A 27,438-nucleotide genomic window follows, 5' to 3' on the forward strand; every position below is an offset into this window, starting at 1 on the left:
TTTACTTATAAAGGGTGTAATGGGGCTTTCCCAGTGGCTCAAGTGTGCTTTGCCAGTGGCTCAAGCAGTGAAGAATCTGCCTATGATGCAGGAGACGTGCGTTCAATCCCTGGGTTGGAAAGATCTTCTGGAGGAGGAAATGGCAACCCACTCCAGTATTCTTGCCTGGAAAATCTTATAGACAGAGGAGCCCGGCAGGCTACAGTCCTTGGGGTTGCAATGAGTTAGACATTACTGAGCATGCACACACACCTACACAAAAGAGTATAATGGTTTCAGACTTATAGTAGATGAAAAAATGGGAAATTTGGAAGCGTGAGACAAACCAATCAAACATAGAAATTCTTACCCTCACCTTATTGGATTATATTGCATACCTCAACTGGAGGTGTTCACTCCCAGAATTCAGAACACTCAGTGGCTTCCTGCTAAACAGAGCATATCTCTGGATGAAAGGACTGACCCCTCAGTTGTGGTCACTCTGGCACCATGCTCTGATGCACTGTCTTCAAACTTCCCAGATAATGATGGTGACAGGCATGGGTAAGCACTCAGAGGAATCAGTGAAGGCAAAGGGGTCATATCTATCCCACCATCCCCATTTACTACCCTTATCTTGCCTTCTCAACTCACATACTCCTCTTTCACTCTATGTCCCTTACGCATTTTTTCCTAAAAGACTAGAGATGTCTTTGGAATGCACAGAGGCATGGTGACATGCTAAAAAGGCAATAGTGATTTTGGGTACTAGAGCAAAGAGGAGAAATCTTTGAAATAAGGTTCCTTCTACTGTAAAAACCTCAAGGGATAAACTGGAAGTGATTAGCCCTGGGATGAGTTCAGAGGAGCATGAATAAAGTGAGAGTGGATGTAAAGTCTCTCCATGGGGAGAGGCTGGAGCTGCTGCATAGCTTTAACAGGAGGAAGACAGATGCTCTAAGAGAATCAGGCAGAAGCAGCATTCATCCTCTTCCCTGGGGCATTGAGGGATAGTTAGGGAGTCCTAGTGGAGGCTATCTAAAGATCACCTGGCCTGGAGAGTTGGGTTCTCCAGTTCCTTGAGGAGTTTAGGTATGAGGTAGACAAGCAGGGGATGGAAGGCCACTAGACTGGAGGGTTGCAGAGTCCCTGTGAATTCCAGGATTTGGAGCTTTTAAGATAAGAGTGAGATATGATTGGGAGGACGCCAGTTCTACCTGATCCCCAGTGACTCCTTTATGGGCCTGGAGTTCTGACATCCTTGTTTCTGCTGGCATGGGGCCGCTTCCTTTTGCGAGGTCAAGGCCTAATAAGATAGGTTGATCTGGAGTGCATTGCAGAAAGCCCTGGGTGGACCACCGCCTACCATAATTGAGGCAGAACTTTCTGGGTACATACAAGATTTAAAGGGAAGTGATACCCACATCACCTTTTTGCCCTCAGTGAGCAAAAAATTGTCCTCTTCTGGACGTTTTCCTTATGGGTTTCTCTGTAGAATCATTAAAAAAGGTGTGAGATCTGAAAACCTTGGGGTATCTGTTCTCTTTCCTGAAGATAAGAAGAAACCATCAACACCATCTTTATCAGGCCAGTGTCACCTCCTATTGGGCAGCCTTATGTCTTAGGGAGCCTAAGTCAACCCAGTCTGTTAACCTGGCGTCAGGAATGGCTTGGGATCCATTTGTCCCTTCTGTAACTCCTCTGTTTCATGCCCTTGTCACCCCTCATGTGACAGTGACAGCAGCCTCTTGCTCTTTGGTTTCCTGACCTCTATGCCCCCTCTGCAAGAGTGGTCAACTTGAGAAATCAGCTAATCACACCAGTGCCCTCCTGAATGATCCTGTGTTCTCTGCATACAGGATAACAACTCAAACTCAGTCCTTCATAGTTTGATGCCACATGACTTCTCCTCCCTCCTCTCCATCTGGGAACTGCTTCTCACCGCACCCTCAGTATACCTCTGCCATGGGGAATCCGGACTTTTTCTTAGAGTGTTTTGGTTCTCAGAATGCCCTTATCCATATTTTATGCTTGGGAAACTCCTTCCGACCTTCTCAAAGTTCACATTTTCTGTGAAATCTTTCCTGACTCATCCAGGCAGAGTCAGGGTCTCCTCCCTGGCCACTTGGAGTTTTCTGAGCCTGACTCTGCTGTGTCTCCCTGTGTTGAGTCCACCTGTGTGGCTCACATGTGTGCCCATCAACCACAGGGACAGAACAGTGCTTATGATAGCACCTCGTGTGTGCCCTGGGTCAGGAAGCTCCCCTGGAGAGGGAAATGGCAGACCACTCCAGTATTCTTGCCTGGAGAATCCCATGGACAGAGTCCTGGTGGGCAAAGAGATGGATGTGACTGAGTGACTTTCACTTTCACTTTCATGTGTGTCCAGGAAATATTAGCCAAATGAATGGATAATTAGATTCCCTAGCCTGTAATTCATTGACCTGCTGTCAGTTCAGTCACTCAGTTGTGTCTGACTCTTTGTGACCCCATGGACTACAGCATGCCAGGCTTCTCTGTCCATCACCAACTCCTTGAGTTTACTCAAACTCATGTCCATTGAGTCGGTGACATCATCCAACCATCTCATCCTCCTCTGTTGTCCCCTTCTCCTTCTGCCTTAATCTTTCCCAGCATCAGGGTCTTTTCAAATGAGTCAGCTCTTCGCATCAGGTGGCCAAAGTATTGGAGTTTCAGCTTCAGGATCAGTCCTTCCAATGAACACCCAGGACTGGTCTCCTTTAGGATGGATTGGTTAGATCTCCTTGCAGTCCAAGGGACTCTCAAGAGTCTTCTCCAACACCACAGTTCAAAAGCATCAATTCTTCAGTGCTCAGCTTTCTTTATAGTCCAACTCTCACATCCATATATGACTACTGGAAAAACCATAGCCTTGACTAGACGGACCTTTGTTGGCAAAGTAATGTCTCTGCTTTTTAATATGCTGTCTAGGTTGACATGCTAACCATCCCATAAAGAAGCATAATCTTAGACTTGCCCTTTGAAAGTCAGCTGAATTGGCCTCTCATTTTCTTCAGAGCTATTGGGTCTGTAGCAGAGAGAGGATTGTGTAAGTTTGTAACAAAATATCATAATCTGGGTGGCTTAAACAGCAGAAATTTATCCTCTCACTCTTCTGGAGACTAGAAGGGTCTGTAATCCAGGTGTCAGCAAGGTGGGTTCTTTCTGAGTGCTGTGAGAGAATGTTCCGTGCCCCTCTCCTGGCTTCTGGTGGTTTGTTGGCAACTTTTGGCCTATAGAAGTATCGCCTTAGTCTCTCCCTTCATCTTCACATGGTGTTCTCCCAGTGTGTGTGTCTATGTCCAAGTTTTCTCCTCTTATAAGGACACTAGTTGTGTTAAGGCCCATTTTAATTGATTACCTCTGTAAAGACCCGAGGAATGTCACACTGAGGTACTGAAGTGCATATGGGGACATAATTTGAGCAAGTACTGAGTTCTTGGGAATATGACTTCTGCTCTCTCAGCATCCCTTTCCACACATACAGAATGTGAGACTGGACTAGATGGATAGACCCTGAAGTCTCATTTATAATATGTTCTCTTTGACTTTGGAAAGAGAACGTATTATAAATTCCTTCATTCATTTAACAAATAGCTATTGAGTGCCTACTGTGTGCCAGGCACTGGAATTTGTGCTCCATAAGCAGAGTTCTCTCAGTGGTTTGTACCCTTCCTGCTGAGTGAGACATCATGAAGTGTCCATGACATATCTGTGGTCGGCATCTTCAATGCAACCTGTGTCATTTGATGGGGAATCCACTTCATCAGCTATTTGAATATTGGTTTCACAATCTGAAGAATAGACCTGTGGTTGCCAAGTTTAAATCTTAGGCATTATCTGGTTATGAAATCAGTTTGGAAACAGTTGGAGTGAGCTGCATTGCTTGGCCATTCTCCAGTCCCAGTTTCTGGCTTCTGGAGGCACAGTCACCATCTATCTGGAAAGGAAGTATCAGTGGTAGCACTTACTTCCTAAGAGCCTATGTTGTTAAGAATTGAGCCTCATTTTAAAGGCGCATAACATAGCCAGGCAGCCACAGACAGAGACATAGGATTGGGTGCCTCCTGGAGTGGTGGGTGAGCCAGGCTCACTGGGATTATTCCCTGGACCTTTCCTCCTCCCTCATTGAGACCAACAAAACTGTGTTTATCATTTAAAAAGTTCCAGCCAACATTACAGCATACTAACACATATATATGGAATTTAGAAAGGTGATAACAATAACCCTATATGCAAAACAGAAAAAGAGACACAGAAATACAGAACAGACTTTTGAACTTTGTGGGAGAATGTGAGGGTGGGATATTTCAAAAGAACAGCATGTATACTATCTATGGTGAAACAGATCACCAGCCCAGGTGGGATGCACGAGACAAGTGCTCCGGCCTGGTGCACTGGGAAGACCCAGAGGAATCGGGTGGAGAGGGAGGTGGGAGGGGGGATCGGGATTGGGAATACATGTAAATCCATGGCTGATTCATATCAATGTATGACAAAACCCACTGGAAAAAAATAATAATAATAAAAAAAAAAAAAAAAAAAAAGTTCCAGCCGGGGCTCTTCATGTCCTCTGGAGTTGGTGCTGTGCACCTTAAATGCTTTATCAAATTTAATGTTTGCGACTGCCTTGAGAGGTAGGAACTATTACTATGACTATTTTATGAGACACTAAGTTGTTAAAACTTGAACCAACTTTCCTGAGGCTTTGTAGTTAGTAAAGGGCAGAGCAGGATCTTACATCCAGGTGTGTTTGACTCTAATGTGCGGGTGGTCACCTTCGGCTCTCCTGGCATCTCTTTAACACATCGATCTGATCCTGTCACTCTCTTGCTAAAAACAGTCTGTTGCTCTTTGTTGCCTATAGTGATGGCATTTTACCAGAGATCTGAGAACACTATGATGCTGAATGCAAAATTTGTGCATGTGTGTGTATGTGTGAGTGTATTTTCTGGGAAGAGTATTCAGATCTTAACCAGGCTCTCAAGGGCTAAAGTTCACATGCCTTAGAGAGGCAGTGACAACTCATCACTGTCAGAGCTTCACATTTTTCACTGGGGTATTTCCGTCTACTTCCTGTTCAGTTCTGTTGTTCCAAACGTCTAACAGCTTTCTGGAAGTTTCCTTGCCCTTTCACACTTTCAGGCCTGTATTCATGTGGTTTCCTCTGCTAGTACTGCCTGTTGTCCTCTTCCTCACCAGAGAAATTCCAACTCATCCTTCAAAGTCCAGCTAGGATGCCACTTACATGAAATTGTCCTCAGTCCACCCCCTGCTCTGGGCTTGTGTGAGTTTTATTCCCACTATGCATATAGAACTCATGACATTGTCTGGGGACTGAATGGTTTTGAGCCATTGGAGACCCAGCGTCCTCGTCATTCTGTACTGTTTGGTGGAGGGCCTGGCCCAGGGTGAACATGCAGGAACCACCTGTTGGAATTTAAAAAACAATGAGTCATTTAACTTTATCTGGGTCCCATAATCTATGGGGCATATTTTTAGACTGGCCTTGGAAGGCAGGACTAGCTTCCATCTTTTAGGCTACATGTGTTCTCCCAGATCTTACTTTCCTGAAATGTTTGATATGGGAAACCAAATTCGTGAAATAATAAGCCCTGTTATGCTTCTATTGGACAGAATAGAGAGAAAGCTGGACAGACTGAGCACAGCCTCTGTGTAGTGACTGGTGTTTTCAGAGTCACATGCTAAGTCGCTTCAGTTGTGTTCCACTCTTTGTGACCCTATGTACCGCAGCCCTGCAGTTTCCTTTGTCCATGGGATTCTCCAGGCAAGAATACTGGAGTGAGTTGCCATGCCCTCTTCCAGGGGATCTTCCTGACCCAGGGATTGAACCTGCATCTCCTGCAGCTCCTGCATTGCAGGCAGATTCTTTTACTGCTGAGCCATTGAGGAAGCCCTTCAGAGTCATAATGGTCAGATTTAATAGTGAGGACTTGCTTTATTCATCTCTCTGTTGCCTGCCATGTGTCTACGCATCCACTTCATGAAATGTCTTCCTCATTAAGATTTTCCTTCTCTTTACCCTTTCTCTCCTCTTCCTGTGCCTTGCCTTGCCTTCCCTACTGTTCTCTTTCCTTCCCATATTCTGGAACCAAACTGCTTAAATTTGAGTCCTGGTTCAGACGTTTATCATTACTAACTCAAAAACTCAGTTTCTTCATCTATAAAATGGGGCATTATAATAGTACCTCACTAGAGGAGGTTATAAGGAGTTAATTAAATGAGTTAATTTATGTGAAACTCTTAAAATTGTGTTCAGTCAACCTTAATGCCTCTTGGTTTTCTCAACGACTTCTTTGTTTTTCTTAATGACTTGCTTTTCTTTTGCTGTCCAGCTTCTCTTTCACTTTCACAAGTGTGCGCTCTCTCTCTGGGTCTCAGTCCCTTTTTCTCTATCTCAGTTTTTCTCTCCCCCCATGCCACCGCCCCCACCCCGTCCCCAGGACCCAGATATAGGTTTTCCCAGTCTTCTGTCTTCCACTGCCTGACTCACTAGAAGGGTCTCAAGTACCTTCTCTGGGCCCATAAAGCCTAGAGACTCCCCTAGGAGACCCAAGTCCCTGGAGCCTTTAGGAGATGCCTGGGCCTTTGTGTTGTCTCCACCTTGGCCTAATGATTCTTCTCCCCAGGCTCCGGAGCAGCCCAGCTGTGGGTCCAGCCTAAGGCCTCCTGCACTGGGTGACAGCGGTGGGTGGTTGGCTGGCAGACCGTCCCTCCCTTCCTTCCCTCCTGCACAAGGTGAGGGAGACTATCAACCTGTCACTCATGCTTCATCTTAGAAGCTTCTGTGCGCTGAGGGTAAGACTAAGCCTTGCTTGGGAGCACCCTCTCTCATCATACTTCAGCCATCAGTTAGACTTATACCAATTTCTGACTTACTCTGTTACAGCAAAGGAGGTTCCTGCTGATACGCAGGATGGCAAGCAGAAAGCCCTCTTGATTCAGCTGCCACAGACTGGCGGCCTCACTGTAAAGGCTCTGTTAGCTCTTCCCACCTCTTCTTTTATCAGGGGCCTCCTATCGGCCCTGAGCATCTTTACTTTCATTATATATGAAAGCTCCCACTTGCATATATTGTGTTCTTACGTGAAAGTGCGTGAGCAAAACCCATACCATATATCCACATATTCGGAGGAGGCCTTGAGAGCTGAAAAGTGATATGAAATCTGTTTTTACCTTGTTTTTGGATAATATAATTTCAGCATGAAGAATATGTTTTTAATGTTTTATTCTTCTCCTTCCTAAGTAAATATACAGTCTGGCTTAAGTCCATCAAGTGTCCAAATGAAGCAAAAATCTGCCGCTGTCAGCTTGCCTAAGGATTTCCAGTTGAGCGAAATCTCTGAGATCTGAGCTGCTAATTGTTAGTGTCAACTGGTTATGTTCCTCTTTTCCAGGAAGGCTGGGTAGGGGGCAGCACTTCACTGTGTCCTCCGGACTCCCGGCCCACTAGTTCAATTTCTAATTTTGCTCTTGAGGCAGCTCCCAGGAGACCTGTCTCTCCTGCCTTTCTTTCTGAGCCTCTCCTGTACAGAGTCCTCCAGCACAGAGGGGGATGCTTCCAGAGAGATTTGATTTTCCTGAAGGAAGTTCTGCTCCCCAGCCCACCAGGTGGGGTCTGGCTTGTAGAGTTAGGGTCCTGCTTGCAGAATTTTTTGTGGACATGCAGGTTATTGAGTGAGAGACCCTTTCCTAGCTTGTGGGGGAGCAAGTTGCAGGCTGATTCAGCGTTTCCTAGGACACTGAGGGCTCTGGGAAACCCCTTAGGCTAATTGGGGTTTATTCCTTCCCTTATTCATTCAACAAATACGAAGTTGAGTTCCAGGTACTTTGCTGAGCCCTGGGGAAACCAGGGTCAATGGGACACTGGCCCATTCTCAAGGGGCAGATTCAGGTAGGAGAAAAAAAATGTGTTTGTCATTTTTTTTCCGTCAGGCATAACTCCAGTGCCTGCTAAATATTTGTTCTGGGTTAGCCTGCTCATGTTTATGATATGATATGACTCTACTTGCATATCTGTCAGGGATAAACATTTGTTTTTAATTCCTTCATGGGTTCTCATCAAAAGTGGCCACCAATTCCCATTGCTACCCAGAGAAGAATTTAAATTCTGCAAGAGCAGAAACTGTGTTAGTTTTATTCACAACTGTACACCCAGTATCTAGTAGCAAGGTTTTTAAAGTGTAGATACTCAGAAGCTATTTGTTGAATAAATTAATGAAAGGGAAGGTGAAGGGAAGATGGTCAACAGCAGTGTTTCTAGATTTGTGTAAATAACTTGTTAAAATATAGATTCCCGTCCCAAAGACTCTGATCCAATAGGTCTGGGGTGGAGCCTGAGTATTTACTTTCTAACAAGCTCCCAGGTGATGCTGATGCTATTGGCATAAGGGCCATGGTTTGTGCAAGTGGTACTGGATCCTGTTCTCAAAGAGCTGCCTTGGAGGTTTGGCCCTTCCCACCTTCCTAGTAGGCCCTAGTAGGGTCCTAGGCTGTCATACAGGATCATCCCAAGCACTGGGGATTCTGTACAAGTGTATGAGAACATAGCCATGATGCAGGTGTTTAAGCCAACCAGTGGAAATATGAATGTGAATTTTCAGCAGTCAGCTTGTTAAGTGAAATACAGGTCAATGAAAGCGTCTCTGCTTGTAAAACCCTTTTGTCTATCTTGAGGACCGTGATCCCTTCTTACGTAATCAGCTTTTTCAAGGAAAAGAAGAAGCTCTTATGGAAGTTTGGGTTTTTGCTTATTCATCATCACCATATATTCATGCTGAATCAGTTTTAATTGTCTTTGACCACCCCCAGGGCTGTCAAATGGGGTTTGCTAAACCCACTCTCCAAACTGCTTGCTGAAGGCTGCACTGACTAGCGAGGGGCAGCTTTCAAACCTCCCGATTCCTCCTGCAGTTCTGAATGAGAGGTCTGCCTCAGTCTCAGTGAGACTCTGTGATTTCTTCCCTTTCCACAAATCTTTGGAGGCTGGTGTCTCAGCCCAGACTTCCTGTAGACTTCACCCCTCAGGTGTACATACCGCAGTCCCTGTTGAAAGCTGTCATCGGTTAGCTGTTAGATAAAGTAAGCACTGTGGTGACAGGTGAGAGTCTTGGAGTCTTTGAGGAGCTTTCTGGGAGTCGCCTCCCCCATGGCCTGGCCTGGGTCAAGTGCCTCACTGCCCAGCACACACAGCCCCACACTTGTCTGCACTTCTACCATAGCACATGTCGTGAAACCACCAGGGCACGTGTCTGCCTCCTTGGATCTGGAGTCCCTTGAGCACAAGGATTGTCTCATTTCCTCCTTAGCTGAGGAGCCCAGGACAGGGCCTGCCGTGTGGTAGCCGCTCACTTGATGACTCTTGGGCTTACGAGGAATCTTGTTCATGTCCTAGCTGAGCTGCTTGCTGATGGTGTGATCTCTTAGTCACTTCTTCGAGCCTTGCTTTCTTTTTCTGAAAAATGAGGATGAGACTCTGTATGGGAGTGTTGGCTTTCTCTGTGCCAGGCCTGATTCTGCATGCCTCTTGGGTGACGTCTCACGTAATCCTCATAATTACCCCACGTGTGGGTATTGTTATTAACTATTTTCAGTTAAGGACATTGAGGAACAGAGAAGCTATAGAATTTTCTAAAGTTATCTGATACGTGGGACAAAGGATGGGTCAGGATTTGGAGTCTGGCTGTCTGATTGTGGAGAAGGAAATGGCAACCCAGTCCAGTATTCATGCCTGGAGATTTCCATGGAGAGAGGAGCCTGACAGGCTATAGTCCATGGGGTCGCAAAGTGTCGGACATGACTGAGTGACTAACACTGTCTAAGCCCAGAGCCTTCAAAATAGCCACTATAGTAGCTGCTCTCAGCTTGGGGTGATTCTGCCTCCCACGGCTTGTTAAGCTGGAGACAACTCGGATTGTCACGGGTGGCAAGAGGAAGTGCTGCTGGCCTCTAGTGAGTGGAGGCCAGGGATTCTGCTAAACATCCTTGGATGCATAGGACAGCCCCCACAATAAAAATTGTCCTATCCAAAATGTCAGTTGACGAATCTTGCATTACACTGTACTGCCTCTGAGAAATCAAGTGTGCTAAGAGCCAGGCCCAGAGCAGGTCCATAATAAATGGCACTTCATTCTCAAAGTTCACAGGCTGCAGCCTGGAGAAAAACGATCACTCAGTCTCCAGTTTCCTCCAGCAGCTCAAGTTTTAGTCTTAATGGTTCCCGGCTGCTTGGCATCTCTAGCTCGAGAGTTCCTGTCTTTGTGAAATGTACTGACAGTTATCAAGAGTTAGGGCAAAAGTTTCCTTGGGAGAAGTCCAGCTTCCCTGAGACCTGGCAAGTTGAGACAGTCCACACTGAACACACCTTCCCCCAGTGCCTCCTGGCCTCTGACCTCATGGCACGGTTGACTCTGGAGAGGGCTGGGTTTCTGCATGAAGCTTCTCCTTTCAAGGAAACTGACATTTGTCACCCTATGCATGGAAGGCATTGTGGTGTACTTGCCGTTATCCCCGCGGTTTTGACGTGGACATTAGCATGTTCTGGTCCTTGAAAGTGAATGAGTCAAGGAGAACATGACAGACACCCTGTTGGCTAGTGCAGCAAAAACACCCTGCATGCTGGGTACTTTGGAAGGGAAGCTCTGGGTCCATGACTTTACCACTGACCCACCAGGTGCCCTTGGGCAAGTGCTTGGAACTGACTTCTTTCATTGTCAGCATGAGGGCTTCCATCCTGTCTTATGCAGCGTCATGGAATGACCTTTGGGCAAGTTGGCTTCAGGGCTGTTTTTGTGTATAAGAGAACTAGAAAAACAGGAAGGTGATGACAAATTGAAAGGGTGCTGCTGTGCATGCAGTGGGTGCAGGCGTTTAGCGTTTGAGGTTTTGTTTATTGTAAACTCATATTCCTTCATGCCTCAGCAATGTAGAGGTAAGTCAAAACTGTTTTCAGCAGTGAAGGACCATTGAATTTTTGTTGAAAGCTTGGGCACAGCCTTGCCTGGATCTTAATACCTAGTGTGACATTTTCTACCTGAGAGCTCAAGAAAGTTTTACTTAAAATGTTGGCCAACAGTAGGCAGAGTATATTGACTCTGGAGAACCAATGGCAAACAATGAGCTAGTATATCCACCCTGGCACAGGAGCAGAAGCAACTGGCTTCTTTGAGGCCTAAAGAAAAGATTGATTTCAGTTAGAATGTTACCTGAGATTTATGATCTGAGGGGAATTTGTTCCTTCTTAAAGCTGACATCATGTATGTATATGTATCTCAAAACTCATCAGGTTGTACTTATTAAATATTTATGACTTTCTGTATGTCAGTCATACCTTGAGAAAAATGGTTAAAAAAAAGTTGACATAGGACTCCAGATGGAACAGTCTGTTGCCTCTCTGGGGGTGGGTGGGTGGGTAAGGGAGTTTGCATAACATTTTTCACTCCTTGTGCTTCACACAGTATATGGATATCTGAAGAACTCTGAAGAACTGGCAAGTTACTTGGCATCAGCACTAACATGGTTTAGGCCTTTGAATTTCATGAAGAGAGTTGACAGCTTGGCCAGGGTATGCTGCTAATATCGCTGGATATGACTGCTACTCTCTGTGCTGCAAAGTTGGAAACTTAGATGAAATGTAAGAGGGCAGAAGAGCCAATGACAAAGTCCTTCTGTAAGTCTCCTTTTCTGAACCGAGTTTGTCACCTAAACTGGTCCCGAAGGTGAGATGGCATCAGTCGTACCGTGCTGAGGAAAGGAGCAGCTTCTAACACTGCAGGCAGCCTCCCACCTGCAGTTCAGTGGCTGCAGACCCATCCTCCATTGCTCAGGTGTGGAGGCTTCCTCTCACATTCTATTGATAATTACAGAGTTGACATGCAAAGTGCCAAATTGAAAGGCTATAGATGTTCAAAAGTGGAATGAAGTTCCAGCTCAGCTGATAGAATTCATACCATGTACTATCAGATAAACTTGACTGCACATGGCATTTTGGAGTCCTCTAAACAAATTATTTGGAGAGTTCCAATTTGGATACCTCAGGGTGCTGTGGTATTTGCAGCAGGCCTTATCAGTGACCCGAAATAAAGTAATAATACAAATAGTAGCATTTACAGCACTCATGTACCAGCACTGTATAAGGTCTTTTATTTATAATTCTTTTAACAACCTGAAAAATTAATGTTATTCACCCCACCCCCTCCCTTTTTTCATGTGAGATGAATGAGACCTAGAGTGGTTAACTGCAGATAACTAGTTAGTGATAAGACTAGAAATAGAACTTAGGTTTGTATGTCTTCAAAAAAACTCACATGCTTTCTGGATTGGTTTTTTTTTTTTTAAATCAGTAGATTTATTCTTGAGAGTGAGATTACACAAATTCTAAAACAGCAAGTCTGCTATCCAGCAAGATATAGAATATAAACAGAGAAGTTAATCTTCTAGGGTTGAAATTAATGTATAATAATTTGTATTGCTTAAAACTATTGAAGTCACCTTAATACTTTTGCTATAGTATCTGTGCAAGACAAGAAAGAATAATGACAGGCTATTACTTTTTATCTTGTCTTCTTTAATGCATTTCCGTTTTTCTTCCTATCAACAACACTTGTATTACATTGTTTTTACCATGAAAATAGAGCCCATAATTTTATAGATAAGGAAACAGAAACTCAGGGAATCTTGTTCAGTCTCTAAGTCATGTCCAACTCTCTGAGACCCTGTGGACTGCAGCATGCCAGACTTCCCTGTCCATCACTATCTCCCGAAGTTTGCTCAAACTCATGTCCATTGGTTCAGTGATGCCATCCAACCATCTCATTCTCTGACACCCCTTTCTCCTGTCCTCAATCTTTCCCAGCATCAGGGTCTTTTCCAGTGAGTCAGCTCTTAACATCCAGTGGCCAAAGTATTGGAGCTTCATCTTCAGTATCAGTCCTTCCAGTGAATATTCAGGGTTGATTTACTTTAGGATGGACTGGTTTGATCTCCTTGCTGTCCAAGGGACTCTCAAGAGTCTTCTCCAGAATCACAGTTTGAAAGCATCAATTCTTTGGCACTCAGCCTTCTTCATGGGTAGTTAGGGAAAGGTTAAGCTGTAACACAGTAACCCCAATACACAGTGGGTAAAATAAAAATGGGAGCTTATTTCTCTTTCACATAACGGTCCTATTGCAGGCAGATGGCCTGGGAAGGCAGGGCAGCCCTCAGAGGTCACTCAGGGATGCATGCTCCTCCCTTATCGTTGCTCTGCCATCTCAGAGTGCTTTCCTCATCTGCATAGTCAGTCCATGTTATATGTCCATGCATGTCCATGCTGTAACCCTTGGGAAGGGAGGAAAAAATGATTGACAGGCAAGCCATTTACTATGAAGAATGTGACCAGAAGTTTTACATATCATTTCCTACCTCACACCATTAGGGAAACGTGGTCATGTGGGCACACCTAGCTGCAAGGGAGTCTGAGGAATGTGTTTCTGGTGGCGTGGATATGTGTTCTGCCAGGATGGAGGTGTGTGTATGAGTGCATTTGTCTGTCCTACTACTAAATAGAGGGAAAGAATGGATTTCTGGAGACATGTAATAGTTGCTGATATACATGCTTTCATAAAATTAAAAACATATCTTTCTCTCTTTAGAAAAAAGTGAAGGCATTTGAAAATTTAATCTGACAAGGCATGACCCGGTCATGTCTACCCAATGAGTTGGTGCTAATGCTAATGTGAGGTGAGACTTTGGAGCAATGGCCTGGGCTGAGTGAATCAGGCACTGAGCATTGCTGTTTGCTGATCTTGCCAGGGGAAGGTCTCAGGAGATCCTAACCTTGGCCAGACTTGTCAGGAGCTGGTCCCTGATCACTCTCCACAAATACTTGGGTCATCACTTAGTACTCAGGATCACTCCAGGTTGAGAACTCACTTTGGTATTCCTATGGTATGCCCTCCAGGTATGCCCCTGGAAAATTCTTTGCTCTTTAGGTTCTATAATTAGGATGATGGGATTAATTCAGGAAAATGGTATTGAAAGTTGTCTGGATGTTCTGCTCACTTTATTTCCTCTACATTTTCAGTGAAGACAAAGGGATTAAACAATTCCAGTGTCATTCTCTAATGCCTGAGATTAGATATGAGTGCTCTTTAATGATGGAATGACCTGGAATCACTTCTTAGGGACAAGCGTGTGCCTGAGGTTGGGGCTATCACCTTCCCCACTCACACCCCTTCCTTTCATACTCTTTTCTTCAGCTGTACTATGTGGACAGAAAACTTTTGTCTCCAAGAACCCTGAGATTGTCTCATGACACTTTTTCTTTTCATAAATTGTTTCCTCTCCTAAGCCCCACTGCCTCTACCTTCAGTTCCCACATACCTCCTGGCAACATCTAACCAACTTCTTATCCATGAAATCTCACTGCAACCTCTCTTCCTCTGGAGTGCCTTCCCTCACTCCCTGGTCTGATTCAAACGCTTCTTGCCCGTGACCCTGAGAACCTTTGTACTTCTCTCTCTTTGTGGTGTGGATCAGTTATTGAAAACTGAGTTTGAGTCAAGCCTTTCCCACTTTACTGGCTGTGCAACTTGGCAAGTTTCTTGCTTTTGCTGGATCTCAGTTTCCTGGTGAAGTCTGGTAGTAAAGTGCCTATATGATAGGACTACTGTGAGGATCCAGTGAGATGCGGTATATAAGTTGCTTGGCACAGTCTCTGGTGCATGGAAAGCACTCAGTAAACATTTGGCTGCTGGTATCTGAAATCCATCCCTGTGTTTGGAAGATTCCCTCAGGATGAGTCCTGGAAGGACTGCATCCACCTGTGTCCACTTTGAAAGCTGAAAGGCCAGCTGCTGCTGTCGCCTCCCCACTGGGACCCAGGACTTGGCTTAACAGAGGCCCCAGCCCAACACTCAGTGTCATACCTTCCTGCACTACCCAAGGGGTTTATCCTGTTCTGCTTTGGAGCAGCAAGAGTAGCCTGTTTTCCAAAGTAGCTGTGGAAACAGGACCAGCCGTGTTGTTTGCACCAGATCTTCCCTATGGTGGGATTTTGGCTGTGGTCCTGTTGTGTGTCCTTAGTTCCTGCCCATTTTTGACATCTTGTCCTCCAAGCTTCTCAGAAATTCTGTGAGAAATTCTTTTCCCTCTAATACATTTGTTTTCTACTTAAGTAAACCAGAACTGGCGTCTGATGCTTACGACCAGGAGCTTGATCAGCAGAGTTAACTTTCATCATTATTATTGTGTTGTTTTGCTCTCATCACAGTCTACTGTAGTCACTGACTTACCTTCCTCCCTCCTGGACTGTAAACCCAGATGTTGAACAGTCCCCAGCACAGTTCTTAGCTCAGAATAGACTTAAGGAATGAGTGTATGACATCTAGAAGCTTCCCAGCTGGCTGAGTGTAATGGGCCCACCGATCCGTCTGTGCAGGAGCCACAGGAGTAGTGGTTTCCATCCTTGGATCAGAAAGATCCCCTGGAGAAGGAAATGGCAGCCCACTGCGGTATTCTTACCAGGGAAATACCCAGGACAGGGGAGCCTGGCAGGCTGTAGTCCATGGGGTTGCAAAGAGTCCTCTGTGACTGAGCATGCACGGATAGAGTATAAAATGATGGAGTGGGAAATGAATAAATGAATGAGCAGGTGAGTGAAATATTTGTCAGTGCTTATGATGATTCTTACTGCATCTAACTTGGAGTTGAGGTATCCTGAGTAATGGTGACATGAACAGAGTTCAGATAATGCACTTCCACTATATATTTTCAATTTACAAGGCCTAAATGACCTGCCTTTTCAGGCTGAAGAAAGTATACAGTTAGTTACTGGGGCTCCCACACTGACACATGTCTTACATCCTGGTTGTAAGACATCGTTACAACATCCTGATTATAGCGAGGACTCCCCAGGAATGACCATAACCAGGTACCTGATGTTTTGCCCTTTGTGATGTATGTAAATGCACATTCCTTTGCTTAATTCTCACAGAAATGCTGATTGATAGGTATTGCTATCCCCATTTTACAGATGAGGAAACAGTTTCAGAAAAGATAAGTAGCTTATAGAGGATGATTCATCAGGAAATAGCAGAGTTACCTCTCAAATTAAGTCCTAATCTCTAAATACTATGCTCTCACTGTTTTACTTCTCCACCCAGGGAGTAGTAAACTGTCAACGAGGGTTACTTACTGAGGGTGCTTTTTTCACTGAGGAAGCTGAAATATTCTAGAGGCACTAATCACATTATCTTGGGCACTTTGTTGGCAATGTACCAGGAGAATTTACATATGTCATAGCCTTGGAGCTATGCTTGATGTTTTGGAACTTACACTGATCTTTAGAAAACCACAGAAGATTGTGGTACATATTATGATTTGCAATGTAATCAACCAAACCAAATTAATTTTCAGTGGTAATAAACCAGGAAGCTTTGGCCCAGAATCCATATGGATTCTGTAGGACACTGCCCCAAGATGTGTCTGAATGATATATGTCTCCCTCCCATATTGGCTCAAAGTGTCCCCCCCACTTTATTTTTGATATTAGCCATGCTCACATCTCTGTGTTCCTTGTAGGAAACATGAGGATTCTGGATCCCGTCATGCTTGACAATAATGGGTTTATATCATTGTGGAGCTATTTGCAGATAGGAAGTTTTTCAGAACCGTCTCCATTTTCTTTCATAGCCTTGGGCTGGTGGGCAACCTCAGAGGAAGTGTAAACAGCCAAGGATGTTTTAAAGAGAACTGTTGGGTGAAATTGCGCATCTCCAAAGTGCATAATTCCTTGACATTGACAATGCTATTTTGATAACAGGAAGCATTTATCTTGGCCCTCAGCTCATTTGTCTTTGGCAGAACAACCAGATGGATGGCATTATATAGATTCCATTTTACATTTTGTTCAGGAAAGTATAAACTTTTTTGATAGGGTATATGACAGTTTTTTTTCATTCACTTAGTCATCATTCAGATGTATTTGAATGTTCTTTATAGCACCTGTCACTCTGTGATAGTATCTTGTGCATGTTTTTGTTTGTCTGTTTATCCTCTGTCTCTTATATTTCGAAGTGAACTCCGAGAGAGCAGAGCCCTTCTCTTTTCTGTTTGACAAACAGGTCCACAGCGCCTGGGGCAGTCACAGGCACCTGATAGGGACTGATGAATATTGGTTAAATGAACGAACTAATGAAGTAAAGTAAATAACTGAATGGGGCTGAGATCCAAAACATCAATAATCTCAGTATTCTGGTAGAAATATGTTAAAAGAAATACTAAAACAAAAAAAAAAAGACTAAGAAAATTTTGGAAAGATGATTAAATGAGCAAAATTACCTCTAATTCTGTTATCATTTTCATCAAAGCCATGTTTCTTTACCTGTAAATTTGGAATAATGGTATTTACCTAACAGGTTTTAGGGAAGATTAAAGTTAATTCTTGTACACTTGGGTACTTGGGTGGTGTGTAGAATATTAATATAGAGTTAACAGTACGGGCACAGAAAAGTGTGAGGAGTATCCATCCAAGGACTGAAAATGACATTTTTAAGGAAGTTCTGCTTCCAAGTCTCAAATTTTATTTTAAGGTAAATTTGCATGTTTCTTCACAGTTTAAAGAGATCTTTTTCCATACTTTATTTCACCTAATTCTCACTCCATAATAGTTGTTACAGTTAGTCCTGTTTCACAGATGGGAGTCAGAGGTTGGGTCCAGATTTAAGTATAGAGATTCCCAAACTGTCCTTTCAGGAGCTTCCTGAGTGAGCTTTACCTCTGTTCATGGATACCTCCTCTTGCCTATCTGGCCAGGCTTGCCTCTCCAGCTCACTTTTGCATTGTTTTTGTGGAATTCAGACCAGGAGCCTCTTGAGGGCACAGACTGTACTGTTTTATTTGCAGATTTTCAGATGCAGTCTGATTGCTTATGTGTTTATTAGTAACAAGGGTTTTACGAAGATACTATGTACCTGGTTTATTTATATTTTGTTTAAGCAAATACGCAATCACTTTTATTTTCTTCTCCCCCCTCTCCACTCCCTGCTCCCTTCTCACAATCTGAACACCCTCTCTGTCAACCAGTGGACTCTGTGGGAAAACAAAGCAGGTAGGATGGGAATGCCTGCTCCCGCTTCCCCCGTCTCTTGTGTCTACCCTGGCTTTTGTATGTCTTCCCTGCATCTCAGTTACAAAACACCAGACATTAACCTACTACATGTAAAACCACCAAAGAGATAGTGTTGTTAATTATAGATTGAAAATGTAAGTAGCCAGGTCTAGAGAACCTTCAGGTTGAAAGAAACCAAAGGGGACCAAAGAGATAGAACTCCTCCCTTTTCAATTTAACCAGTGATATATGAAGTATATGTCCTGCTATCCCCTCTCTAGCTTGCTGGGCTGATTGTCATTCTCATCATCCTTGGGTACTTCTGATGAGTGGCAGCTCACTCAGGAAGAGAGTTCAGGGTGGTAATTAAGGGTTTTTAAGAATTTTAAAACTGTTTTTTTTTAGGGAACAGTTGTTTTTCAGTCACTCAGTCATGTCTGACTCTTTGTGACCCCATGGACTGTAACATGCCAGGCTTCCCTGTCCTTCACCATCTCCTGGAACTTTCTCAAACTCATGTCCATTGAATCAGTGATGCCATCTAATCATCTCATCCTCTATCATCCCCTTCTTCTGCCTTCTGTCTTTCCCAGCATTAGGGTCTTTTTCAATGAGTCAGCTCTTTGCATTAGGTGGTCAAAGTATTGGAGCTTCAGCTTTAGCATCAGTCCTTCCAATGAATATTCAGGGTTGATTTCCTTTAGGATTGACTTGTACAGAAAATGCAGAGTGTGGAAAATACATGGGCTATGGGATGTCAGATGAATGGTCAGATAAAGCTAAAGTTACAAAGATAGGAAATCTCTTCCTTCAAACAATATAACCTAAGGTTGTAAATTACAGTGAGCAAAACAAATTACATGTCTTATAGATTATTTCCCCCAATAATTCAAGAGTAAATGCTAGGTATTATACACAGATGCTCAGATAAAACTCATTTGATGACAGGAGAGCGTTTAGAAACAAAGCCAAAAATAAATTCCTGGTAGAATCAGGAAGATAGTGTAGATATGTTTCAAGAAGTAACGCACTTTGTCAAGAGACTTAGTAGTGACTGAAGAAAACTATAAACTTATCATGCAATAATCAAAGGAGGGAATTCACATAATACAAAAGATTGTTTGTAAGAGTTACTGAAATGGAGATCCTGGAGTTACCACTGTTAATGAGGTAGTTTCAGTTAGAAATTCCTGTTATCAGCATCTTTGATAAGCAAAGAAGTGCTAAACTAGCTCTCCTGTTATCCATAAGGGAGATGTCTATTAACATAATGTTAGTGCTGGGAAAAGCCTCTTGATGAAAGTGAAAGAGGAGAGTGAAAAAGTTGGCTTAAAGCTCAACATTCAGAAAACTAAGATCATGGCATCTGGTCCCATCACTTCATGGCAAATAGATGGGGAAACAGTGGAAACAGTGTCAGACTTTATTTTTTTGGGCTCCAAAATCACTGCAGATGGTGATTGCAGCCATAAAATTAAAAGACTCTTACTCCCTGGAAGGAAAGTTACGACCAACCTAGATAGCATATTAAAAAGCAGAGACATTACTTTGCCAACAAAAGTCCATCTAGTCAAGGCTATGGTTTTTCCAGTGGTCATGTATGGATGTGAGAGTTGGACTGTGAAGAAAGCTGAGTGCCGAAAAATTGATGCTTTTGAACTATGGTGTTGGAGAAAACTGTTGAGAGCCCCTTGGACTGCAAGGAGATCCAATCAGTCCATCCTAAAGGAGATCAGTCCTGGATGTTCACTGGAAGGACTGATGCTGAAGCTGAGACACCAATACTTTGGCCATCTCATGTGAAGAGTTGGCTCATTGGAAAAGACCCTGATGCTGGGAGGGATTGGGGGCAGGAGGAGAAGGGGACGACAGAGGATGAAATGGTTGGTTGGCATCACCGACTAGATGGGCATGAGTTTGAGTAAACTCTTAGAGTTTGTGATGGACAGGGAGGCCTGGCGTGCTGCAATTCATGGGGTGGCAAAGAGTTGGACACGACTGAACACCTGAACTGAACTGAACTAGTGCTGGGAAAGCACAATGGTGATCTGAAGCTATGAGAAACCTTCTCAAAGTAAGTCAGAAAGAGAAAAACAAATATTGTATATTAACACATATATATGGAGTCTAGAAAAACAGTACTGATGAACCTATTTGCAGGGCAAGGATAGAGCTGCAGATGTAGAGAAAGGACTTGTAGACACAGTGGGGGAAGGAGAGGTTGGGATAAATTGAAAGAGTAGCATTAAAGTATATAAATGACCATGTGTAAAACAGGTAACTCATGGGCAGTTGCTGTATAAGACAGGGCGTTCAAGCTGCGCTGTGATGACAGAGGGGTGGGTGGGGCAGGGGGTGGGCGGGAGGGACGTGTATGGTGTGCTCACTTGCTTCAGTCGTGTCTGACTCCTTGTGACCCACCTGTAGCCCAGCCGGCCCCTCTGTCCATGGGATTCTCCAGACAAGAGTACTGGAGCGGGTTGCCGTGCCCTCCTCCAGGGGGTCTTCCCCACCCAGGGGTCGGACTCGGATCTCTGTGTCCCTCCTACACTGGCAGGCGGGTGCTCTGCCACCAGCGCCACCTGGGAAGCACACTCCTGACTGACTGAAGAGGACGTGCGGGGAAAGAGGGCAGGCGTAGGGACACGGGTGGCGGGGAGGAAGGAGCCAGCGGGGCGGATGGAGTGGCACGGAGCACGTACACTGCATGTTCTGTGACGCAGACGGCCAATGGAAATTCGCTGTGTGAGTCAGGGCGCCCGGACCAGGGCTCTGACAGCCCAGAGGGTGCGCAGGGAGGGAGGCGGGAGGGAGGCGGGAGGGAGGGGCGTGTGGGGCCTCTGGCTCACTCACGCGGGTGTATGGCGGAACCAGTGCAGTGCTGTAAGCGGTTGTCCTTCAGTGGGGAACAATGAATTGAGAAAAAGAGGAAGGGGGGATGTGTGTATCTTATGGTTTGTTGTATGGAAGAAGCCAACACAACATTGTTAAGAAATTATCCTCCAATTAAATTTTTTTTGAAAATGAGGGAAAAAAGAAACCTGTTAAATATTTCAGTTGGGGAAGCCTTAACAGAATATATAGTTCAATCAATATATAGTTCAATAGTTTTATACTTGAGCAAACTTAGATTCAGAGACTATGAGTTTTATTTATTTATTTATTTTTTTATTATTTTTTATTATTTTTATTTTTTTTTTCCAGTGGGTTTTGTCATACATTGATATGAATCAGCCATAGATTTACATGTATTCCCAATCCCGATCCCCCCTCCCACCTCCCTCTCCACCCGATTCCTCTGGGTCTTCCCAGTGCACCAGGCCCGAGCACTTGTCTCATGCATCCCACCTGGGCTGGTGATCTGTTTCACCATAGATAATATACATGCTGTTCTTTTGAAATATCCCACCCTCACATTCTCCCACAAAGTTCAAAAGTCTGTTCTGTATTTCTGTGTCTCTTTTTCTGTTTTGCATATAGGGTTATCGTTATCACCTTTCTAAATTCCATATACATGTGTCAGTATGCTGTAATGTTCTTTATCTTTCTGGCTTACTTCACTCTGTATAATGGGCTCCAGCTTCATCCATCTCATTAGGACTGGTTCAAATGAATTCTTTTTAATGGCTGAGTAATATTCCATGGTGTATATGTACCACAGCTTCCTTATCCATTCATCTGCTGATGGGCATCTAGGTTGCTTCCATGTCCTGGCTATTATAAACAGTGCTGCGATGAACATTGGGGTGCACGTGTCTCTTTCAGATCTGGTTTCCTCAGTGTGTATGCCCAGAAGTGGGATTGCTGGGTCATGTGGCAGTTCTATTTCCAGTTTTTTAAGAAATCTCCACACTGTTTTCCATAGCGGCTGTACTAGTTTGCATTCCCACCAACAGTGTAAGAGGGTTCCCTTTTCTCCACACCCTCTCCAGCATTTATTGCTTGTAGACTTTTGGATAGCAGCCATCCTGACTGGCGTGTAATGGTACCTCATTGTGGTTTTGATTTGCATTTCTCTAATAATGAGTGATGTTGAGTATCTTTTCATGTGTTTGTTAGCCATCTGTATGTCTTCTTTGGAGAAATGTCTGTTTAGTTCTTTGGCCCATTTTTTGATTGGGTCATTTATTTTTTTGGAATTGAGCTTCAGGAGTTGCTTGTATATTTTTGAGATTAATCCTTTGTCTGTTTCTTCATTTGCTATTATTTTCTCCCAATCTGAGGGCTGTCTTTTCACCTTACTTATAGTTTCCTTTGTAGTGCAAAAGCTTTTAAGTTTAATTAGGTCCCATTTGTTTATTTTTGCTTTTATTTCCAATATTCTGGGAGGTGGGTCATAGAGGATCTTGCTTTGATTTATGTCGGAGAGTGTTTTGCCTATGTTCTCCTCTAGGAGTTTTATAGTTTCTGGTCTTACATTTAGATCTTTAATCCATTTTGAGTTTATTTTGGTGTATGGTGTTAGAAAGTGTTCTAGTTTCATTCTTTTACAAGTGGTTGACCAGTTTTCCCAGCACCACTTGTTAAAGAGGTTGTCTTTTTTCCATTGTATATCCTTGCCGCCTTTGTCAAAGATAAGGTGTCCATAGGTTCGTGGATTTATCTCTGGGCTTTCTATTCTGTTCCATTGATCTATATTTCTGTCTTTGTGCCAGTACCATACTGTCTTGATGACTGTGGCTTTGTAGTAGAGTCTGAAGTCAGGCAGGTTGATTCCTCCAGCTCCATTCTTCTTTCTCAAGATTACTTTGGCTATTCGAGGTTTTTTGTATTTCCATACAAATTGTGAAATTCTTTGGTCTAGTTCTGTGAAAAATACCGTTGGTAGCTTGATAGGGATTGCATTGAATCTATAGACTGCTTTGGGTAGAATAGCCATTTTGACAATATTAATTCTTCCAATCCATGAACACAGTATGTTTCTCCATCTGTTTGTGTCCTCTTTGATTTCTTTCATCAGTGTTTTATAGTTTTCTATGTATAGGTCCTTTGTTTCTTTAGGTAGATATACTCCTAAGTATTTTATTCTTTTTGTTGCAATGGTGAATGGTATTGTTTCCTTAATTTCTCTGTCTGTTTTTTCATTGTTAGTATATAGGAATGCAAGGGATTTCTGTGTGTTAATTTTATATCCTGCAACTTTACTATATTCATTGATTAGCTCTAGTAATTTTCTGGTAGAGTCTTTAGGGTTTTCTATGTAGAGGATCATGTCATCTGCAAACAGTGAGAGTTTTACTTCTTCTTTTCCTATCTGGATTCCTTTTACTTCTTTTTCTGCTCTGATTGCTGTGGCCAGAACTTCCAACACTATGTTGAATAGTAGTGGTGAGAGTGGGCACCCTTGTCTTGTTCCTGATTTCAGGGGAAATGCCTTCAATTTTTCACCATTGAGGGTGATGCTTGCTGTGGGTTTGTCATATATAGCTTTTATTATGTTGAGGTATGTTCCTTCTATTCCTGCTTTTTGGAGAGTTTTAATCATAAATGAGTGTTGAATTTTGTCAAAGGCTTTCTCTGCATCTATTGAGATAATCATATGGTTTTTATCTTTCAATTTGTTAATGTGGTGTATTACATTGATTGATTTGCAGATATTAAAGAATCCTTGCATTCCTGGGATAAAGCCCACTTGGTCATGGTGTATGATTTTTTTAAATATGTTGTTGGATTCTGTTTGCTAGAATTTTGTTAAGGATTTTTGCATCTATGTTCATCAGTGATATTGGCCTGTAGTTTTCTTTTTTTGTGGCATCTTTGTCTGGTTTTGGAATTAGGGTGATGGTGGCCTCATAGAATGAGTTTGGAAGCTTACCTTCGTCTGCAATTTTCTGGAAGAGTTTGAGTAAGATAGGTGTTAGCTCTTCTCTAAATTTTTGGTAGAATTCAGCTGTGAAGCCATCTGGTCCTGGGCTTTTGTTTGCTGGAAGATTTTTGATGACAGTTTCGATTTCCTTGCTTGTGATGGGTCTGTTAAGATCTTCTATTTCTTCCTGGTTCAGTTTTGGAAAGTTATACTTTTCTAAGAATTTGTCCATTTCATCCAAGTTGTCCATTTTATTGGCATAGAGCTGCTGGTAGTAGTCTCTTATGATCCTTTGTATTTCAGTGTTGTCTGTTGTGATCTCTCCATTTTCATTTCTAATTTTGTTAATTTGGTTTTTCTCTCTTTGTTTCTTAATGAGTCTTGCTAATGGTTTGTCAATTTTGTTTATTTTTTCAAAAAACCAGCTTTTAGCTTTGTTGATTTTTGCTATGGTCTCTTTAGTTTCTTTTGCATTTATTTCTGCCCTGATTTTTAAGATTTCTTTCCTTCTGCTAACTCTGGGGTTCTTCATTTCTTCCTTCTCTAATTGCTTTAGGTGTAGAGTTAGGTTATTTAATTGGTTTTTTTCCTGTTTCTTGATGTAAGCCTGTAATGCTATGAACCTTCCCCTTAGCACTGCTTTTACAGTGTCCCATAGGTTTTGGGTTGTTGTGTTTTCATTTTCATTCATTTCTATACATATTTTGATTTCTTTTTTGATTTCTTCTATGATTTGTTGGTTATTCAGAAGCGTGTTATTTAGCCTCCATATGTTTGAAGTTTTAACAATTTTTTCCCTGTAATTGAGATCTAATCTTACTGCACTGTGGTCAGAAAAGATGACTGGAATGATTTCAATTTTTTTGAATTTTCCAAGACCAGATTTATGGCCCAGGATGTGATCTATTCTGGAGAATGTTCCGTGTGCACTTGAGAAAAAGGTGAAGTTGATTGTTTTGGGGTGAAATGTCCTATAGATATCAATTAGGTCTAGCTGGTCCATTGTGTCATTGAAGGTTTGTGTTTCCTTGTTAATTTTCTGTTTAGTTGATCTATCCATAGTTGTGAGTGGGGTATTAAAGTCTCCCACTATTATTGTGTTACTATTAATTTCCTCTTTCATACTCGTTAGTGTTTGCCGCACATATTGCGGTGCTCCTATGTTGGGTGCATATATATTTATAATTGTTATATCTTCTTTTTTGATTGATCCTTTGATCATTATGTAATGTCCTTCTTTGTCTCTTTTCACTTCCTTTATTTGAAAGTCTATTTTATCTGATATGAGTATTGCGACTCCTGCATTCTTTTGGTCTCCGTTTGCATGAAATATTTTTTTCCAGCCCTTCACTTTTAGTCTGTATGTGTCTCTTGTTTTGAGGTGGGTCTCTTGTAGACAGCATATATAGGGGTCTTGTTTTTGTATCCATTCAGCCAATCTTTGTCTTTTGGTTGGGGCATTCAACCCATTTACATTTAGGGTAATTATTGATAGGTGTGGTCCCGTTGCCATTTACTTTGTTGTTTTGGGTTCACGTTTGTACAACCTTTCTGCATTTCCTGTCTAGAGAAGATCCTTTAGCATTTGTTGAAGAGCTGGTTTGGTGGTGCTGAATTCTCTCAGCTTTTGCTTATCTGTAAAGCTTTTGAATTCTCCTTCATATCTGAATGAGATCCTTGCTGGATACAGTAATCTAGGTTGTAGGTTATTCTCTTTCATTACTTTCAGTACGTCCTGCCATTCCCTTCTGGCCTGGAGGGTTTCTATTGATAGATCAGCTGTTATCCTTATGGGAATCCCTTTGTGTGTTATTTGTTGTTTTCCCCTTGCTGCTTTTAATATTTGTTCTTTGTGTTTGATCTTTGTTAATTTGATTAATATGTGTCTTGGGGTGTTTCGCCTTGGGTTTATCCTGTTTGGGACTCTCTGGGTTTCTTGGACTTGGGTGGCTATTTCCTTCCCCATTTTAGGGAAGTTTTCAGCTATTATCGCCTCGAGTATTTTCTCATGGCCTTTCTTTTTGTCTTCTTCTGGAACTCCTATGATTCGAATGTTGGGGCGTTTCACAGTGTCCCAGAGGTCCCTGAGGTTGTCCTCATTTCTTTTGATCCTTTTTCCTTTTTTCCTCTCTGCTTCATTTATTTCCACCATTTTATCTTCTACCTCACTTATCCTATCTTCTGCCTCCGTTATTCTACTCTTGGTTCCCTCCAAAGTGTTTTTGATCTCATTCATTGCATTATTCATTTGTAATTGACTCTTTTTTATTTCTTCTAGGTCTTTATTAAACAGTTCTTGAATCTTTTCAATCTTTGTTTCCAGGCTATTTATCTGTAACTCCATTTTGTTTTCAAGATTTTGGATCATTTTTATTATCATTATTCTAAATTCTTTTTCAGGTAGATTCCCTATCTCCTCCTCTTTTGTTTGACTTGGTGGGCATTTTTCATGTTCCTTTACCTGTTGGGTATTTCTTTGCCTTTTCATCTTGTTTAGATTGCTGTATCTGGAGTGGGCTTTCTGTATTCTGGAGGTCTGTGGTTCCTTTTTGTTGTGGAGGATTAACCCAGTGGGTGGGGTTTGACGATTGGCTTGTCGAGATTTCCTGGTTAGGGAAGCTTGCGTCAGTGTTCTGGTGCATGGAACTTGATTTCTTCTCTTTGGAGAGCAATGGAGTGCCCAGTAATGAGTTTTGAGATGGGTCTATGTGTTAGGTGTGACCTTGGGCAGCCTGTATATTGATGTTCAGGGCTATGTTCCTGCATTGCTGGAGAATTTGCATGGTATGTCTTGCTCTAAAACTTATTGGCTCTTGTGTGGTGGTTGGTTTCAGTGTAGGTATGGAGGCTTTTGGACAGTCACTTATTACTTAAAGTTCCTTGTAGTCAGGAGTTTTCTGGTGTTCTCAGGTTTTGGGCTTAAGTCTCCTGCCTCTGGATTTCAGTTTTATTCTTCCTGTAGTCTCAGGACTTCTCCAACTATACAGCCCTGATAAGAAAACTTCTAGGTTAATGGCTAAAAGATTCTCCCCCGTTAGGGACACCCAGAGAGGTTCACAGAGTCACATGAAGAAGAGGAGAGGGAGGAGGGAGATAGAGATGAACAGGAGGAGAAAAAAAGGGGGACTCAAGAGGAGAGAGACAGATCTACGCAGCTGTCTGTTCCCAGAATGTTCTCCGTAGCCCAGTCACCTACAAAGATTCACAGAATTGGATTGGGAAGAGAAGGGGAAAGGAGGAAATAGAGGTGTTCTGAGGTAGAAAACAGAGAGTCAAGATTGGGAGAGAATAATCTTCGGTTTAAAAATAGGGCTTCTCTTTTTTTTTTTTTGTAAGGTTATAGTGTATTGAAAATGAAAATTAAGGAGTAGTAGAGGAGTACTAGAGGACTTTAAAAGAAATAAGAGAAAAAGAAAAATAGAAAATAGAAGAGAAAAAGGAAAGAAAAAAAAAAGAAAAAAAAGAAAGAAAAAGAAAAAAAGAAAGAAAAAAAAGAAAAAAAAAATTTTTTTTCCCCCTAATT

This window comes from Dama dama, chromosome 16, assembly GCF_033118175.1.
Source record: "Dama dama isolate Ldn47 chromosome 16, ASM3311817v1, whole genome shotgun sequence".
Lineage (NCBI taxonomy): Eukaryota > Metazoa > Chordata > Mammalia > Artiodactyla > Cervidae > Dama > Dama dama.